Genomic DNA, 20850 nt, shown 5'->3' on the forward strand with positions numbered 1-20850 from the left:
AAGGCAAACAAGCGGCCATCTAGCTCATAAGCAACAAAGCCCACAGAGAAGAAACACACAGCCTAAGCGAATACAAGGTTTTGAATGAACCATGTATCAGACACCAAGGAACAAAAACAATCATTGGGTGATCACCTTCCTCACATAAACGCTGAAGACGGAGGTGTGCATAAGCAAGTGTGGTGAAGAAGGCTGATGGTGCCTGGCTACTGAGAGAGATAGCATCTGGGGACTTAAAGGCTTGAAAGCAAGCAAGCAGCCATCTACTCCAGAAGCAACAAAGCCCACGCGGAAGCAGCACACCAACATGGGTGATCGTGAAGGACAGAGGAGACCAGGTCTCAAAGAACAGAGGCGGGGGGTGGGGGGTTGGGAATCACATCACTGTGAATAAGGGGGTGTGCGTGATGGGGACCCAATGCCCATCTGTAGACAGCTGGACATCCCTTGCAGAGAGGTAGTGGGGAGGAGATGAGTCACTCAGGGTTCAGTGTAGCAACAATGAAACTCAAAACCTTCCTCTAGTTCCCGAACGCTTCCTTCCCTCCCAATTATCATGACCCCAATTATACCTTGCGGACCTGGTTAGACCAGAGGATGTACAGCGGTGCAGTAGGGATTTGGAAACACACGGAATCTAGGACAGACGAACCCCTCAACACCAGCGGTGGGAGTGGCGACACCAAGAGGGAAGGGGGTGTAGAAAGGGAGAACCGATCTTGGAGATCTATGTGTAACCTCCTCTCTGGGATATGGGCAATGGGAAGGTGGGTGAGGGGAGACGCCGGCCGTGTAAGATAAAATAATATAATTATTTATGAACTATTAAGGGAACAGGGGGAAGGGGGGAGCGGGGAGGGAGGGGAGGGGAAAAAAGGAAGCCGAGCTGATTCCAGGAACCCAAGTGGAAGGCGAATTTTGAGAATGACGAGTGCAACGAATGTATAAGGGTTCTTTGCTCAACTGATGTATGTATGGATTGTGATAACGAGTTGTATGAGGCCCAATAAAAAGATTTATTAATGAAAAAATAATGTGTATAGATTTCCTAAAGATATAAAAAGATCATCAACATCATTAGTCTTTTAAAAAAACAAACAAAAAAAACCTCAATGGCGTCCAGTCAGTTGAAACTCTCAGTGACTCTATAGGACAGGGTAAAACTGACCCCTTGGTTTCCAAGACTGTAAACCATGACAGGTGTTGAATGGAGTGGAATGGAATGGAATGGCTGGGAGTATTGAACTACTGACCTTGCGGCTACCAGGCCAACATGTAACCCACTAGTCACCAGAAGTCCTAGTTCATTAGTCCTTAAGTAAGCGTAAATCAAAACCACAATGAGATACCCATTTATAGGATGGCTAAGTTAAGAAGAACAAAAGTGTAGATTGGGGACATAAAGAAACTGGAATCCCGAGCCATTGCTGATGACAATGTGAATGTCCCAGTCATTGTAAAATGAGACAGTTCCTTTGAAGAACAGTTTGACAGCTTCCCAAAATAATATTCATTGAATTACCACGTGTTAAACATAGAGTTACCACGACAAAGTATCATATCAATCCTAGAGTCATAAAAGCAAATGTCTAGTCCAAAATGTGTACAAAAATATTCAGAGTATAATTATTCATAAAAGCCAAAAGATGAAGACAATCCAAATGTCCATCAAGAGATGATTAAAATCCAACCCCCAAATTTACTTTTTAATGAGCCAATTCTGACTCAGGCTGACCTATAGAACAGAAAAGAAGTATCTCCATGGATTTCTAAGGCTGTAAATTGTTCCAGGAACAAAAAGCCTCGTCTCTCTCCCAAGTAGTGTCTGGTGGGTTCAAATTGCCAACTCCTATGGCACCTGGGCTCCTCCCTGATAAACGGATAAGAAAAAGTTACTGTACTGATTCAGGGGAATCGTTTTTCAGGCTTAAAAAGGATTGAAGTTCTGTTATATCCTACAACATGATGGATCTTGACAAAATCATCCTAAATTAAATAAAGCAATGACAAAAGACTACATGTTCTGGAGTCCATTTACCTGACGTGATCAGGATAGGCCAATATACAGAAACATCAAATAGTGGCTAACAGCGGCTGCAACAAGGAGAGACCACTAATTTGCTAAAATTGAAAAACTCTAAAATTAGATGTTGATGGTTGCTGAACACTGGGAGTATATTATTTTAAAACTGAATTGTGTGCTTTAAAGATTGAATTTTATGACTTGTAAACTATGTTTCAATAAACCTGGCATTTAAAAAAAAATAAACCTGGCATTTAAAAACTATGTTTAAATATCATGCAGTTTTGTAAAATATCATAATATATCAAAGTTTAGACTCCTCTGTACTTCATTCACAAGTAAGTGTGGTAGAAAAAAAATTTAAATCCTCATTTTATTTATGAAATTGGTGTATCACAAAGTGCAGTAATATCAATTATTTATCTGAGGACTATTCATCTACATGTTAATGGGATTATGGAAAGAATTAAGGATGCTTTGAAGTACTAAATGTTTTACCTTCACACTATACTAACTTTGAGGGGAATAATTTAAAAGAAATTAGGTGACAAACACAAAAAGAAAACTCTATAAAAGTAATATAATGAAGTTGAACAGAAGCCCATCAGGGACATCAAAATCTATGTGAAATGCAATTTGAAAATTCAAATAGCTTTACAAGGTTTTTGGAGGCATGGGTTATAATTGCCAAGTATTCATGGAAAAAAATGTGATGCAGAAAACAATTGGGTCATGCTCAGGCTAAAGTCATGTTGCTCCAGAAGTCAGCTGATCTCTGGTGATAACTACATATAACATGAGGGTTAATGATCTTCAGATTGTATTGTTTTATATTTTTTAATGTAATTGATGTTTCTCATAATTTTCCTAATATTTAGAGGTATGATATTTAAAATTGATTTAAAATTGAAAATTACAAGTGAGAAAATATACCATGTAAACTAAAGGCAGTCAAAATAAGTCAAGCAATAAGTAATTGAAAGAGGGAAGAATAGTGATTTCAGATTTAGAGGCATCTCTGGGCAGTACAGTTAAGAAGCTCAGTTACCAGCTAAAAGGATGGACATCTGAGTCCATTCAGAGGGACTTAGGGAAAAAGCTTTGGTGATATACTTCCAAAAAGTCAGTCACAGAAATCTCTGTGAAGTATGTTATTCTAATACACATATGATCAATATGTATTTGAGATGACACATAGCAACTAGAAGAACTTACCTCTGCATGATAGTAACTTTATCTGTGATAGATGCATATTCAAAATTTGTAAGCACAAAGAATGGAGAAAACAATATCACTGGGAAGATGTAGTAATGTTATCTGTGACCAAGTCCGAGTCATGGAATGATATATTCTGCTCAATTTACAAAATAAGATAACAAAATAAAGCCAAGATAAAATAATAATAATAAAAGGCTTTAACTTCTTAGACATCAACTTCCTCAAATTCCTATTAGTTATCAGTCAAGAGATCCAAAGATGAGTTGTGTTAGATAAATCTGCTGTACAAGATTTCTTTAATGTATTGAAAAGCAAGAATATTAGAGGAGTAAGTGGTGCCTGACCCAAACCATGGTACTTTCACCTGCTTCATATGTGTGTAAAAGTTGGGCACTGAATAAGGAAGACCAAAGAAGAATCGATGCATTTGAAGAAGAATATTGCTGGAGAAGAATGCTGAAAGTACAATGGATTGCTAAAAGGACAAACTGATCTGTCTTGGAAGAAGTATGGCCTTGGAGAAAAAGATAGCAAGACTTCATCTTACATACTTTGAACATGTTGTCAGGAGAGACCAGTCCCTGGAGGGGGATTATGCTTGGTAAAGTGGAGGGGTGTTGAAAGAGAGAAAGTCTCTCAATGAACTGGATTGACATAGGGACTGCATCAATGGGCTTAAGTATAGAAATAATTGTGAGGATGGCACAGGACTGGGCAGGGTTTTTTTCTGTTGGGCATAGGACCACTATGGGTTGGATTTGACTGCATAGCACCTAAGGACAACAAACAACATACATAAACCCACTTAAAGGCCTTGGTACGTGCCAGGGAACAACTCCATTCCAGTAGATACAAACAGTAGAATCAGTGGGAGAGGAAGAATGGGGGACTCTTTGGAAAATATTTCTAACCAAAGTAAGGGGCGGATGAGTGGCAAAGGGGAAAGGACAGAAAACTTGGGAAACAGTTACCATATCACTTCAGAGTTGATGGGAAGTAGAGTCAGACACGAAGCCATGACTTGTGTTATTGAACCTAAATTTTCATTTTTTGGTGTTTATTTATATTTATGTGTCCTTTTGGGGGTGTCTAACAAGAATGGGAATTGGAAAAGAATGTTTTTATAAAACTCAATGTATGCATTAATGGAGCAAGAAGAAAGAAAGGAAGAGGCTAAACTTGTTAAACTTAGAAATAAAAATAAACATTTAACCATGATGAAATTAATTAAAAAGGGACCATATTTTTAAGATATCAGATATAAAGTACTCAAAACAATACTGGAATAATTTGTTTGCAGTCAATGTATAACATTTTATCAGTTACAAAACATTCCTTAGGCTTGTGGAGAGGCGAAGTTTAAGAAAATTAGACTAAGGAACTTTTAGATAACAAAAAATATGGCTCTTGTAGATTCTGAAACAACTTTTCAGATTATGATCTTGAAATAATATTTCTAAGCATATGCCTTCAGGCTCATAATACATTACCTGTTGGCTCTTTTTGGTTCAATCTACTTTAATAATGTAAGTAAGACAAAAAAAACTCACTACCATGGACTCATAGCTGAGCGGCTGATGGTTTCAAACTGCTGATCTTGCAGATCGCAGCCCAGTGAGTAACCACTAGCCACTAGGGTTCCTTTAATAACATAATTCCAGCTCCAAATTATCTCTTATTCTTATTCCCTTCACATCGCGGGAAGCTTATTACATATGTTGCCTGATTATGCCCAGACATGAAAGAACAAATCAATGATAACAAATAGTGCTAAAATACCTTATGATCCTGAAAAAAAAAATTCAAGTGTTTACAATTCAGGTCATGCTTCTATTGGATTAATGAATAATGCAATATTATGAATTAAAACATCTGTTATTATATATCAGTTGTTAATTTTGACTCATGAAGATCCTATGGGTGTCAGAGCAAAACTGTACCATAGGTTTAAAATGGATTTTTGGTTTGTTTGTTTGTTTTGGAAGTAGATAATCAGAATGCCTCTAGCAAATTCAAACCTCGAACTTTTCAGTTATTAGCTGAATACATTAACCATTGATACCACCCAGAAAATTCTTGCTGTGATATCTATTTGTTGTTAAAATCCCTCACAAATATTATATACTTAAGCCATCCAAACAGCAAGGACAACTCTAATCTTTCCTATCTGTTAGGGCTTGGAATAAGAAATAAATAAAATAAGAACTATTTAGGAATATTTGTTTTTCATAAGTAGAATGTCCACTTGAGTAATGGGGAGATAAATACAAGATCTGAGTCAACAATGGAACTTGAGTTCCTTCTGTTCAAACCATTGGAATGTGTGATTGTAATATATCCACTGCCAAGAGATACATTACTGAGCAAATGATAGAATCTATCATATACAAAAATTGACTTTCCATCAACTGCATAATATAAAAAATATTGTAATGAGAAGCAGTGTCAAAATGTGAAATAGTACAAAATATATTCATTGTTCACTTATGAGAAAGACATAGAAGCACCTGCCCGTTGCAGGCACTTACAGGTAAATAACAGGCAGAAGAATAGCAGTGGCTCCAGTTTGGATGACAATGTAGATATTTACTTTGTTCTAGAGTGATTGGTCATTTTTAACTGTAATAATGCCTTTAAAAAGGCTTCAGTGAGTTTTCAGAGTATAGAGAAGTCTGAGTCAAAAGACAGTAATTATAATACAGCATAGGTCAAAAAGCCACAGGCTATTAGGATTGGAATTATTATTCATCCAATTCTGTTTATGCCAAGTATTATAACTAAAAAGAAAAAGCTAAGATTTATAAATATTTATATATTTTGTATTGAGAGGTCAGGTCATCATTTTGTTCTCTTCTTTTTGAAGGTCATATGTATACATTTATATATACATACATTCTTCAGAGTGTTTTATGGATCTGAGACATTATTGTTTCTTTATCCATCTTTCCACATTGGACTATATATCTAATTTTATTAATTAACTTATCAACTACATGCTAAAACCAATAGTGTCATGATTACTAAGACTAAAAAATACTTCAAATAAAAAACACATATATCTGAGGTCATTAAAATCAAACCCCAGAAATTTGGAGTTTTCCTGTTTTATTTAACTCCTGCTCACCGTCACTAAAAAATATAAGCAGATGGCACATTTCATATTGTGACATATAATTTACAATGGCAGGTGAAGCTTAACTGATTTCCTCTGGACAATGGTCATCACCACTTTGTCCTCTTGCTAGTTAATTTTAGGGCATGGAGAAAGGACATCTTACACATAATGTGATTACTCCAAATAGTTTTACTTGTTAATTTTTAATATTTTATTCTATAAAACTAACCTTTATGCTTCTCTTTAGTTGAACATATCTGAACTAAGTGCTTGTAAAAATATAGAGCATATAAACTTATCAGTAACATGCAGCAAAAGGAACAAAGGAGAGTTTTTGGATGGCTTACCAAGGCTGTAGTTTGGAGAGACTACATATCCTCATGTTCAAATTGTGAAATTTTCCAGAAAGCAGGTAATACAGGGAGACATGGAAAAGACCTGTAATATCGAAGAAGAAGTAGGGCATAAAAGCAGCATTGTCTCAGAAATAAAACCAGATCTATTTGGTAAAAATTTCAAAGGGGTAAATTTTTTTAACCAAGAGAAGAAGGAAGGCTTTAATAAATGAAAACACATAATAATATATTTGCATAAGAGTATGTTGAGTGTCAATAGAAGTGTTCCTAAAATACAGGATTGTTTTCCTTCAAGGATAGTATAGAAAATATTTCATTAAGTGGGAAAAGAAGTACTAAATGTTTAAGATAAATTTTTTTTCATTTTTAAAAACAATGTAATTTTTTAAAAGCAGTATTTGTTAGAATGTTTGAAATTAGCTTCTTAAAGTTTGTTTAGAAAGTAAATTATTATTAAATTTCTACAAAATACTGGAATTGATTTTGAGCATGTTTTGGTCAAATTTCTATATCCTAGGAATTATCATAGAAAGGTAAACACAAAAAGTTATACACAAGTAGATGTTCATGTTAGTCTTATTTACAATGACTAAAAATTTTATACAACTTAATGATGACTGATAGTTAAATCAGATATACTCTATTAAATAAATTATAGCACACAAAATATCACACAACCATAAATTTGATGATGCACATCTATTTTTATTGACATTCAAAAATATGAACATGTCCACTAATATAAGACAAGATCTCTCCTCTGATTAAATGCATATTAACGCACACATACTCAGACACAGTTAGAATCAGTTATGTGTGCATGGTGACTTGCATGTTTTTCTTTATATTTTCCTGTATTATTATTTTTAACAGTTTTATTGACATATAATTCACATACCATGCAATTCAATGGTTTAATTATGTTAAAAGAGTTGTGAATCATCACCACAGTCAACAGTAGAACTTTTTCTTAATTATTATACTCATTTTATTATTACTCCATTTCTCCCCAACCTCTCATGCCATAACCCTAAGAAACTATTATTCTCATTACTGTCTCTATACATTTACCTATCTTGGATTTCATATAAAAGAAATCATACAAAAAATAATGACAACAACAAAATAAAACACAACTTGAGTTGCATGCATGTTTACTCAGCAGGGGTGCGTCTATCTTCAGGAGGTGTGGCACATGGAAGATGGAAAGAAGCAAGAGAAAAAGAAAGAGAGAGAGAGAGAGAGAGAGAGAGAGAGAGAGAGAGAGAGAGAGAGAGAGAGAGAGGAACAGAAGCATTGGGGCCAGGTAGTGAGGGTGTCTGCACCAAGCCGCAGGCTCAGTCTGTCATCCCCATTGGGTCCCTAGAGGATGGACTGCTCACACTGGCCAGTAAGGCCTTCTGCAGGGAGCATCCAGCATTGCACTTGGTCCCTTATCCCCAAAGGGCTCCCAAGGCTCTAGAGGTGAGTGTGTACCGGAAAGGGGCAGTGCACAAAAGTGACCCAGACTGGTCAGCAGGGAATGGAAAGCACAAGGGTAGTGCCTGTGGTAGTGGGGCAAATCCTGGACACATCAATATGAAAATATTCGTCAGTCGGAAATCACCTGACTCCACATGACAGACGTGCTGCTCCCTTCCTTGCCCTACTTTCTCCCATGTACTCTGCCTTTAAGAAGCCATGGTCTGCTGAGCTTTGAGTGGTTTTTCTGGTTTCTAGGGAATCCAGGGTTTCCTTATCACTGGGATTTTTTTTAACTTGTTGTTGAGGAAGTTCCCTGTGTGTAAAACCTGCCAGCCAGGTTTCCCCAAAAGTCTACACTTTCCAATCTGATTTATATTTATTGAAGGAGGATGTATTGTTCTTAATAATTAATTATTTAGATGTTTTTAAAAATAGTTTTTTTGCCTTTTATTTTGTGACAAATTATCTTAGGGAAAAGAAGGCTTAAGAAAACAAAGGAAGAAATGGAATTATATTTATGTAGTATAGAACAAACCAAAATGAACACACATGATGAGCATATCAACATCAATTGTAGCTCTATGAAGAATCTCAAAATTAAATTAAGAAAATAATTCCACTCACAGTAGCATCACATAGAATAACATGCTTAGGACTAGCTGTAATGTAGTCGAGAAACATTTAGGGAAGACCTATTGTGTGCCGGACCTGGATTTAAGCACTTAAATGCAGGCTCTCAAGCAGATCAAAGCCACAGAGTGCCCATGTTGGTGGTGTCCAGTTTCAAAATAGTCTAGGAAACGCTGCAATACGTTTCCTTTTGCAATGAATGTTGTGCAGTTAAATAGGTATTCTGCTAGCAAGTTTTCATTGTGTCCAAGTTTTTAAATTGTGATCAATATGGCAAATTTCCCTATGAAGAAATGGTCCCAATTAGCCCTCATGCTAGCAGACTGTGAGGAAACACTTATATTTTAAACCATAGAAATTAGAATAGGGCTCTTAAGGCTTTAATCTTTAGGAAGCAGATCATAGGCTGGCCTTCACAGGTGCCACTGGGTGAGTTCAAAATCCCAGTCTGTTGGCCAGTAGTCAAGCACATGGCTGTTTATGTCATCCAAAGTCTACTGATGATTCCTAAATAATTAAAACTTTTAAATAATATTGTGATTAGAAGGAGTTCTATATGTTTTTAATTTAAAGAAATAAAAACAATAAACCAAGAAGTAAACTCTTCCTTGTTAAAAATTAGAAATAACTGAGTTTGCCACTGAATTTTCAAGTACTCATAGCTCAGGAGCCAAGTGAGACAAGTTGAGTCATATTTCTTCTCAAAATGGAATCAAGGTAAAAAACTTGAAAAGAAAACCACCCACCAAAAAAGGAAATTGCCTTCCTTTACTTGAAAATAGAGTATGACGTTACCTCATTAAAACACCAATCTGTAGGTATATGTGGTTGGTAGAGAAGAAATAAAAGCTCCTTCCAACCCTCAGGTTAGCAGATTTTGGAGAGTGACGTGGTATAAAAGCAGCAGGTAATTTACTGCACTAAGAGGTAAAAGGAAGGCCATCAAAAATAAAATCTCTCTGTTAAGCATGAATCAAATTCCCAACTTCACACACACTCAAACAATCAAGCAAGGTTCAAATTATGCAAGAAAAAAAAATCAAAGTCCCTTACATAAAAATCTGTAAACACTTACTCAAACATTAACTATAGAATATATAATATTACTTATGTCCCCAATGATTTGGTTTAATGTATTTTCCTATATTCGTGCTAGTAAATATAAGGCAATGAGTTTTTACATTGCTTTTGGAATTATTCCCAATTACATCACAATGTTTTCATGTGTTTTAGAAACTATCTCTAAAAGACATAGTCCTAGAATTCTTATGCCAGTAATTACTCTTCCAAAATATATTTAAAATATGAAAATATGGAAAGAATAATGTATAAATATTCAAAGATATTATTTAAAACTAGTGCAATGAGTGATAGTGGAGGGGGGCATATCTGACCTTTGCTTTCCCTATTTATACATGCCCTCATGCCCCAACCACCCTGAACTCCTCTGACAACAACCATTTTCTCCATCTATGCTGCTTTTGATAATTTGTATCAATGGCCACACAGAACTCACAGGCAACACGTACTATTAAGGAGGTTTATTAGAAAGTCAATAGGTTACCACAAGTCTGGATCAGCAAACAGTAAGGATACAATCATTGTCCTCCTCAACAAAACAGCCAAGTCTCTCTCATGCTTAGTCTCCCAGCCATATGGTCCCTTGGCTTGGCCACCATGGGCCAGGAAGTCAGTCGGCCTGCCTCCAGTCTCCTCTGAGCCTCTGTGCACAGTCTGTGACATGTCTGGTCTCAGTGGCCTCTACCATATGAGACAGATCTTGTGTGTGCTCCTGTCCATGATCTTCCAAGGTCCTTGGAATTTCTCCCTTCTCTACTGTTTCAAAGATGGCTCATCATTAGAGTTAAAGGCTGGCAACCAAATTAACCAGTCCCCCCTATTAATGCTACATATTTTGCATACTCCCACCCATTCCGTTGGTGGGAGTTAGAGACTTGGAAAGGAGAGCCATATTAAGACATTTCATGTCACTGCAATTATTTGTTTAACCATGTAACAACAACAACAACAAATTCTTCTCTGCTACTTTTTTTTGAACTGTTATAAGCATACGCATAATTGAGTGACTAAAAGAGTATAAAATAATGAATCAACCATTTCTTACCACAAAATTAATGTGTCTTGTCCAAGATAGCAAGTTTCCATGATCTATGTACAGTCTATAATTTATCAATGCTTCTTTATATCCTTCCAACTGTTGACTATATTATTATGCTCAGAATCCCCTATTATAATATTCCATTTCCAAATCTGCTGAACATTCTCCTATGCTCTCTTTCAGATGAAGAAGTATTTCTCTCTGCATTGCTGGGCATCAGCCACTCAAAGCAGAAAATGTGCTGAAATTGGGATAAAGGTTTACATTTGAGCTTCCTTCCCTTTCTATGCATTTATGACCAATTTGTTCTGATGTCAAATTAAGTCACTTAAATAAATTATGTGGATATGGACAAACATACACATACATAAGCATATGAGAGTTGAGCAATGAATTAGAAAGACTAAAGAAAATTAGTGCATTTTAATTATGGTGCTGGTGAAAATGCCATGGGACACCAAAGGCAGATTCCAAACCAATCTGCCTTGGAAGAGGGAGAACCAGAGCGGCCCTGGGAAGCCAGGATGGCACAGTTTGTGACATGTACTTTGGACATGGCATCAGGAGAGACAAGTCCTTCAAAAAAGTACTTGTCTTGGCAAATTAGAAGGGCAGTGAGAAAATGGATGATCTTTAGTGAGATAGATTAGCGCAGTGGCTGCATCAATGGGCTCAAATAGAACCATTGTGAAGATAGCACAGGACCCAAAGTGTTTCGTTCTGGTGTACATATGGTCGCTATGAATAGGGACCCATTGCAGTACCTAAAAACCACAAAGCCTTCATGTAAATGCATGTATGAAAAACCCTTTGTTGAGTCGTATCAGAATTATAATTGATGAAATATATACTATGTACTAGGAACTATGCTTGCTGAATAGTTAGTGTTTTATGAATTTTTCTGATGAAGACACTAAGGTTGAAATAAAGTAGGTAATGTGTCTATGGTAGAAATTTCAAGATATTTATACTCTCATTTTCCCCCTAGGCATCAGTAGATTGTCCCACATTAATTAAAAAAAAATTTAAAGCCCCCCTATATTCTATGACTTTTAGTAACACACATTTACACTTCTTAGAATTTGGTTACGCATGCAAAAATTTAGTAGTGTGTATGTGGGTGTGTTTGAATGTGACCAAGCAAAGCACTCTTGGGCAATCAATGTAGAAAGAGTGTAATTCATCTTTTGGTCTTATTCCTTTAAAAACTAATTTGTAGACAGCTCAAGAGTTTTAAAATAATCATTGTTTTCACTCTGAATCTGTTAATAAATTGATCCCATTTAAATTACAGAATGATCAGCTAATGAATCGAAACATAAAATACAAATTATTTTTAATATGCAGCTATTCAAACTTCATTCTAAAATATCCATTAATAGTATTATTAATGCCATCTTAGTATACTAACTGTTGATTATTAATATTCTAAATTCACATACAATCAATCAATGGCATGAATAAAAAATATCTGAAACTCCAAAAGTAAACAAACATGCCTGACAATGCAATCCAAAAAATGATCTTAGAATTCTTAAATAAACAAATGGAAGCTTTGTTTTAGAGTTCTTCTAACATATACCCGCTTTAGTTTCTCACAAATATAACATAAAGGGAAAGTGATTTTAAAGAGACATTGAGCCTCATATATTAAGAATGAAGTGCTGGATTTCATCCAGAAGCAAACTGGTAATTGTGTTAAAATGTGGATGCTGAAATATCTCCCTGAGCTGCCTCTTGAAGTTGACCAGGTCATCCTAGTGACTGCCAAGAAACAAAAACTGGCCCTTGTTCTCAAGTCAGTGCATAGGGTTGGGCCAGCTGGAAGATTGCCTGAGGAGCTCCAATAATTTGAAAATCATCAACATAAATTTTCTCCCTAAAAAGAATGCTTCGTCTGGGGAAAGTGAACCACTATTCCAGAGGGCTGTTGACACATTTTAGGTACTTTATAGACAACACATCCAAGAATTGGCCTGCATTTATGCTTGTAGGTCCAAAATTGACACCCACTTAGAAAGAATGGAAATAAGCACAGTCCCATTTCCTAGGAAATAACTCTTAAGGGGAAAAAATCCACATCAGTGTCTGACACAGTCTTAACTCTGACTAAGAGTTTTGGATCTATGGCAGAATCTTTTCACAGACAGTTCTGAAAACAGATTTTGAGGGAACCTCAATGTAATTTAGGAAGTAACTGAAAGTACAGTAGAAGAATCCACTAGTCTTGCCTGAGAAAATTACTGTTAACTCACCAAAAGGAAATAATTTACTGAAAGTAACTTCATGGTACCTGACTGATTTTTGCTATACAGTATTGTATTCTATTTATTTATTTATCTCAGTGCAGTATTTTTAACACAAACCCAATAACATCTTTAAAAGGCTTATTTAGGGTAGGCAATATCCTTATCAATCAACTTGTTGAATGTTCCATCTTTAAAATCAAGAATGTATGCTATTTAGAGAACAACATTTCAGAGCACACTTTGATTATTTCCTCTTATCAGACATTTATAAGAGAAGGTTATTGTTGTTTTGCTTTGTTTGTCTGCTTTATTGTTTGCCCTGGGATAACTTTTAAGCATGAGAACTCATAGTCACTAAGATAATGACAATCACCAATATCTTCAGAATATATCTATAGAAGCCACAGCCAACGCGATGACAACCAGCTGTGGAGATAAAAACAATGTGAACTATTACATAATAATGAATGAAGACAAAAATAATAAGAACTGTTATGATACTCTGGTGGCGGTAGTGGTTACACATTGGGCTGTTAACCACTAGGTCAGCAGTTTGAAACTAGTAGCCCCAAGACTAGGCTTTCTATTCCCCTAAAGAGTTAGTCTAAGAAATCTATATGGGCAGTTTCACCATGACCTATAAGGTTATTATTGTGGAAAACAGAAAAGTTATCATCCAGGTTAGCCCCCCATATTATATGCCAAACCTAAAGTGCTACTTGCTAACATATGGTCAATGACTATACACTTGGAGATCAACTGCTTAAAGGTTACCTGTCTGAAAATCATCAGCCTTCTAGAGCAGTCAGGCTCTATAGTCTGTCCCACCCTAAGTAGAGCCCATCCCTTTCTGATAAAGATAATGGATGGTTCCCTGGAAGAAGAGTCCAAAGATATCTAAGGTCAAGCCAACTCAGGGAGGAGCAAGGTTAGGCCATCTTGATTCTAGAGTTTGCCCATCTTGTTTTGTGTATGCCTTCTTGTCATATGTGTACCTCTAATGCCTCCTCTGCTATTGCGTGTATATCCTTAGCTTGTCCCCTTCCTGTTGCACATATGCCTACTATACAACCCCTTCCTGTTACACATGTGGTTACCTGTAATTAAGGGGGACTTGCACAAAGTATATAAACTTCAATTGGAAATATATTCTCTCTCTCTGTGAGGACCTGGCTGCTGTGATCATGGCTGTTGCGGAGGTGACATGCTTTATCTTGTCTAAAGTCTCTTTGATTTTACCCTTCAATTTTACCCTTTAATTACACAATCACCCCTTGGACCCAATCAATTGTGGAGACTGGTACTCCACAACTATGAGTCAGAAATGACTCAATGGCAGTGAGTTTAGGTTTTTGTGGGTTTTAAAAAAGTTATATCCTTCAAATACTATATTTTGAAAAGAGTTCTAGAAATTTTTTCATGTTTAGATATACACATTTAATTAACCAAAGAACGTTTTTCTTATGAAGAAAGCTGAGAAGAATCTTCACAGCATACCCATTTAATAAATTAAGGTACCTGTGCACTGGAAGGTTCTGCAAACCTAGAAAAATAATAAATAAATAAATAATGCTTTATGATAAACCAATATTTTTCCTTGAAGGCATACCATTTTGTTTTCCCATAAATCATGGCATTGACTCTTACATCCCAGAATAACTAGAAAGGTATTAGTTGTCTAATTTTATAGATAAAGAAACCGGTAAAGGAGCTCAATTCTAATAAGAAGAGGGCAGTTTTGTGTCCATTGAAGTCACCAAGACTGATTGCAGGACTTGTGTTGCAGTGGGAAAGGTGGAGGTAAATGGTGAAGTAAAATAAGGGAATGAAGGAGAGTGTCAGACAGAAGCCACACACTTGTATTTGTGGTGAAAGTTAAGTGGCACATTGGTAATAAAACTCTAGTTCTTTGAAAATGCCTCCTTCTTTTTAAAAGTTGACAGAATGGAGCCATCATGTTACCAAATGTCCAAAAACAGAACTAGATTTAAATATTGACTGTCATATTTGGATTCCACTTTTAATTTTTGGAGTGTAAAACTAGCACAAATATGAAAATAAATAAATAAATACGCTTATTCAGCAAACATTTGTTGCGTTGAATAACCCGCTGCTGTCCTCATACTCATCTCAGTCCAAAGTCACCTTAAGAGGGCAGGTTTAGCTAAACTAGCCAGTCCCTGTCCTCTTTCCATCTATTTACAGTTCACTAGTTTGTTGAATGTCATTTTAGCATTTTTCCATACTTGAAATTGCTTTAATAATTTGCTTATAAGTTTATTTCCTGTACCTTACACAGTTTCTGTCCTCCAACAAGAATGCAAGCTCTTTGAAACCATGAGTTGGGGCCATTTTTATCAAGGTCAAATTACCAACGCTTTGAACAGTTGAACAGGGTCTGGGCACAATCGGTGCTCAATTTATGTTTGCATGAAGACTAAGAGGATGCATCGATTGTTGCCAATATTTTCTAATAGATATCAAAATTTACACAAACCATTGCAATTAAGTTTCAGAAATTCTATGGGGGGGCTACATTTCAGAAATAGGCTTGGGAAACAACTGAGCTCAGAATTCACTCATGTTTATATGAGAGAGTTTTAAGGTAAATGTGTATTAAGAAAACATCCCAACCCAGTGCTGTCCAAGCCCACAAGTCCAACATTAACCTATATGTCTGACACCAATCCACAAAGTCCTCCACCATCTCACAAAACACACACAATGATGCTGACTGCAAGTGGAAAGCTGAATCAGTGAGCATGTAAGCATCTCAGCACTGGCAGGGGTCTCCACACAGGTGCTCCAGCACCCAGGGCTGCATCGGGGTAGGTCCACATGGCTTCTCCTCAGGGATGTCTTGCAGGAAGTAAGCCTTGCCAGCTGAAGTAGGGAACTAGCTACGGCAGCTGCACCCCGGTCCAACCATTAGAAAACAAGAGACCCGAGAACTAGAAAGGCAAGGCTCGTGGAGCCATTTATCTCTCTGCCCTTCAATTAATCCACATGTATTTATCGGCCAGGTTGGCACAATAAACTTTAACTAACTCAAACATAAATCTGTGTTCAAAGACTAGACTAATCACTGAAAGACACTCATATTCCATCTGCCTTGTTTACTCAATGTTCCAGATGCAGGAACAAGCAGCAAACTCACCTAAATTTTCAGTGACATGTTGTTCATAAATAGAGGGACATACTGAGCCCAACAAGAAACTCAACTCAGTTAGTTATTCCAATGAGCCCAGCTGTGCACAAATGATAATGTATTTTATATACCATTATGTTAAAGAGACAATGAGATTCTCTTTGCAAGACAGTATTATTCAATCTAGGGGAAATCTATCAGTTAGGGCACACCAAAAGTAACTAACAGTGGTAGAAAAGCCAAACACAGTAAGCACTCAAGAAGTGAAAACAATCAGAAGAAAGAAAATTCTAGAAATGGAGTTTTCAGTGCATACCTTAGGGAGGTAAAAGAATAAGGTAAGAATGAATTGTTATAAGTTAATCTTCCAAGGAACTGTTGAATTGCTAACAGTAAGGGTGGCAATTTGAAACTAGCAGCCCGACACGAGAAACACGAAGTTATCTGCTATCATAAAGAATTACAGACTCGGAAATTCAATATATACAGTGACATCACTATCAGTCGGAATAGACTTAATGCCACTCAGACTTGAGGCGGCAGTGGGTTTGGATTTGAAGTAACCTTTCAAAGTAAACTGCCATTGTTCCATGCCAGTGAATTGGTTCCCGCTCGTTAGCGACCTGTATGACAGAAGGACAAACTCACAGACCTTCTCTGTGTTCCCACTGTGGTTGTGTTTGAACGCAAGAATGTGGCCACTACTTCAATCCATATTCTTAAGGGTCTTCCTAGCTTTTGCTGATCTTCCACTTTACAGCTTTACTTTTTGAGGAATTGGAAATACCCATCAGCTACAACAAAATAAAACACAGATTAGCTTCTCTCCAAAGGAAAAAACAATAAAAACCAGAACAAGTTGAAAGTAGGTCAAAAAAGAATATAAATACTAAGATGTTAAGTTTTAAGCTAACTATATCTGCAATCATCCATTTTCCAATGCACTCTGTCTAAAGACAAATTATGCACATCTCTGGTCAACGCTCCAAGGATATTTGATGAAGATTTACTCCACATGGACTCTGAAAGTAAAGTGGGGGCTTTTGCTGTCTTTCATAGCCTTCTGCAAACCGGATGCTCAGAATTTAAGCTCAAATACAATTCCTTCCTCATGTCTTGGATCACAGAAGTTGATTTGTTTCTTCTCTGTGGACTTAGCCAATTGTTTCTTGTTCTCTATTGTCATAGTACTGGTCTTGTACAATATTTATCACTTTGAGATTGATTGACTTAATGCATCATAATATTCTCCAGGCCATCCATGTCATGAGGTGAGTTGCAGCTTCAACAATGCCTTTTAATGAAGCAGAGCATTCCCTTCTGTGCATGTACCATTTTCTTTAGCTATTCTTCTACTGATGGGCTTTTTGACTGTTTCCAACTTTCCCTATTGTGAACACATCATCAATGAACATGGGAGTTCATATGTTTATTCATTTATGTCTATCACTTGTTTAGTATGCCCAGGAGAGGGATTGCTTGATCATATGGAATTTCTATTTCAGTTATCATCATATACTATTCCACAATGGTTGTATATATTTACAGACCCCCCCTAGCAGTGGATGAGTGTTCCAATCTCTGTTCATACCTTCTCCAGCATTTGTTTTTCTTTTGCTTCATTATATTTTAAATGGGTTGCCATTATCTGTGTAATGTGCTTTTTCATCATTTTGATTTGCATCTCCTGGATAGCTAATGATCATAAGCTATTTTTTCATTTATTTGTTAGCTTTTTGAATGTCATTTTGGGTCAATGGTCTGTTCATGTCTTTTGTCCATTTTTTAATAGGACTATTTTTTTCTTTGTTGAGATTTTTTCAGTGTTTAATAGATTTCACAGAGTCGTTTCTTGTCTGTTTTATTGTAGCTAAAGATTCTTTTCCATGCACCTACTTTTCTTATTTTCAGTAGGTCCCAATAGTCTATTTAAGAAATTAAATGTAGCTGGAGATCGCATGATAGGATTTTGCAAGACCAGTAAATTTTCATTACAAATACATTTTTCAACAATACAAGAGCTGCATATAGACATATACTTCTCCAGATAGAATGCATAGAAATCTAATGGACTATATCTAAGGAATAGACAATGGAGAAGCTCAATATTAACAGCTAAAATAAGCCTTGCACATGAATGTGAAACAGACCATTAATTGCTGATGTGTACATTCAGCTTGAAAGTAAAGGGAATTAAAACAAGTCTCTGAGAACCTAAATAAAACATTGAGCACACATCACCTGTATTTTTAGAACATTTCAGGAACAAATTTAATGTATTTAATACTAATGACAGAATATCTAATGATCTGTGGCATGATATCAAGAGTATTATGCATGAAGAAAGCAAAAGGACATTAAAAAATAGGAAAGAAAAGATCAAAGTGGATGTCATAGGAGATTCTAAAACTTGTTTATAATCAAAGAATATCTATGCTAAAGGAGGTAGTGATGCAGGAAAATAGCTGAATGGAAAATTTCAAAGGGAAGCTGTGTTAGACAGGGTTCTCTAGAGAGATAAAACCAGATTGCTGATAATTATATATATATAAAGATAGATATATAGATAATAGAAGAAATGAACTGTTAAATTATAAAGCATAGATATATAACTGAAGAAATGAACAGTTAAATTATAAAGCAGTACAAATGGCTCAGTGCAACTCACTCCTGTGAGAGAGTTGTGAAATACTGGCAGTCCTTCAAGTCTTGAGGGCCACCAGTTAGTCCTCTGTAGAGAGAGCTAGGCTATCTCAGCAGAGGCAGCAAACAGCAAGGCAGGTCACCAACAGTCATTCCCCAGCTCCAGAGATGTACATTCCAATTGTGTGGTCTTAAAGGGACCTCAACTTACAGCGACACAGTTCACAGACTAGGTGTCCCACAGGTAGTGTAGCCTGTAAATTGAGGCACAGAACAAGCAAGGCAGCCACACACTGGTCAGATGATCAAAGAGCAAGAGACAAGAAAGGTGAGGCTCACCGAGCCATTTATCTCTCCGCCCTTCAATTAATCCCACTTGGGTTTATCCGCCAGGCTGGCACAATAAACTACCTCAAAAGCTCAAGCACAAAGAGTAAAGTATTATAAAGAAATGTGTAAAGACTTGGAATCACAAAGCTAAACGGAAGCATACCCTCATTATAAATCAATTTGAAAGAACTAAAGAAATTATTCAAACTTTGTGTTGTTGCATTATTGAAAGATTCTATGGGTATAATAGGAAACATCGAAAGAATATGGAAAGCATTCACAGAGTCACTGTACCAAAAAGATCTAGTCAACATTCAACCATTAAAAGAGCAAGACCCAATGGTACTTAAGGAAGAAACTCAGGCTGCAGTGAAAGCATTGGGCAGAAGCAAGGCTCCAGGAATTAATGGAATTTTTCAACAAGCTGATGAAGCACTGGAAGCACTCACTCATTTATGTCAAGGAATTAAGAAGACAGCCACTTGACCAACTGGAAGAGATCCACATTTGTACCTATTTTCAAAGAAAGGTCACTCAACAGAATGAGTAAATTTAACACAATAATATTGATAAAACTAGAGTAACATTGTGCTGAAGATCTACCAAAAATGATTGCAGTAGTAAAAAGACAAGGAGCTACCAGACATTTAGGCCAGATTCAGACGAGGACATGGAACATGGGACATCATTGCTGATTTCAGATAGATCTTGGCTCAAAGCAGTGATTATCAGTGAAAGTTCTTTACTTGTGTTTCATTGATTATACATAGGCATTCAACTGCGTGGAGTATAACAAACTATAGATAACCCAATAAACCATGGGAATTCCAGCACACTTCACTGGTCTCATGCAGAAACTGTACATGTAGTTGTGTTAACAGAATAAGGAAACACTGCATGGTTTAAAATAACGAAAAGTGTGCATGAGGGTCACACCATCTCATCACACTTATTCCATCTGTGTGGCTTGATTATTCTACAAATCATCAAAGAAGCAGGATTACATGAAGAAGAATGCTATCAGAGAGCCTTGTAAAGTCCATCACAGCAGATTAAAAATGGATAAAATGTAACACTTCATCATTTAGCTCCCTTTTGCCTCATTTTACATTTGAGGTTTTTCGGTTTTACTCTCTCTCTCTCTCTCTCCCCCACACCCCCATTTCTTGTTGTTTTGTATATTTTTGGCATCTGCAATAAAGGATAGGTAAATAGAAACAGTCACTGGACTGATAAATATGTAGAGCCATGGCAGAGGAAGTGGAGGGATGCGGAGCTAACAACAATGACTACAAGAAAGAAGAACATGCCCTACATGTGATTTTGGTAATAATGGAACAGCTCTTCTTAATATGATCGAACTATTGAGTTGCATGATAGTGAGTTATAGTCTGAGAAAATTATTTTTAAAGGGGAAGTAAAATAGCTCACCAACTACTTTTATATGGCGATCATCTTAACATGAGACTATTTTGGATATTGCAGTTAAATATGCATTATGAAATTTTAAAAAGAACAAAATAATGCAACATTAGGATTGGAGGAAGACTTATTA

The 20850-nt window shown here is 36.4% G+C and overlaps 1 long non-coding RNA gene across 1 annotated transcript in view; it reads right to left on the reverse strand.

Annotated features, from left to right (window-relative positions):
- Positions 1 to 20850, reverse strand: part of LOC142448066 (uncharacterized) — an 81400-nt gene that overhangs the window by 17713 nt on the left and 42837 nt on the right. The window contains exon 2 of the long non-coding RNA XR_012784497.1: positions 6704 to 6794. This is a non-coding gene — a long non-coding RNA (uncharacterized LOC142448066). The remainder of the gene's footprint in view (positions 1 to 6703; positions 6795 to 20850) is intronic.

The sequence above is a fragment of the Tenrec ecaudatus genome, chromosome 5 (genome assembly GCF_050624435.1).
Source record: "Tenrec ecaudatus isolate mTenEca1 chromosome 5, mTenEca1.hap1, whole genome shotgun sequence".
In the NCBI taxonomy this organism is placed as follows: Eukaryota; Metazoa; Chordata; class Mammalia; order Afrosoricida; family Tenrecidae; genus Tenrec; species Tenrec ecaudatus.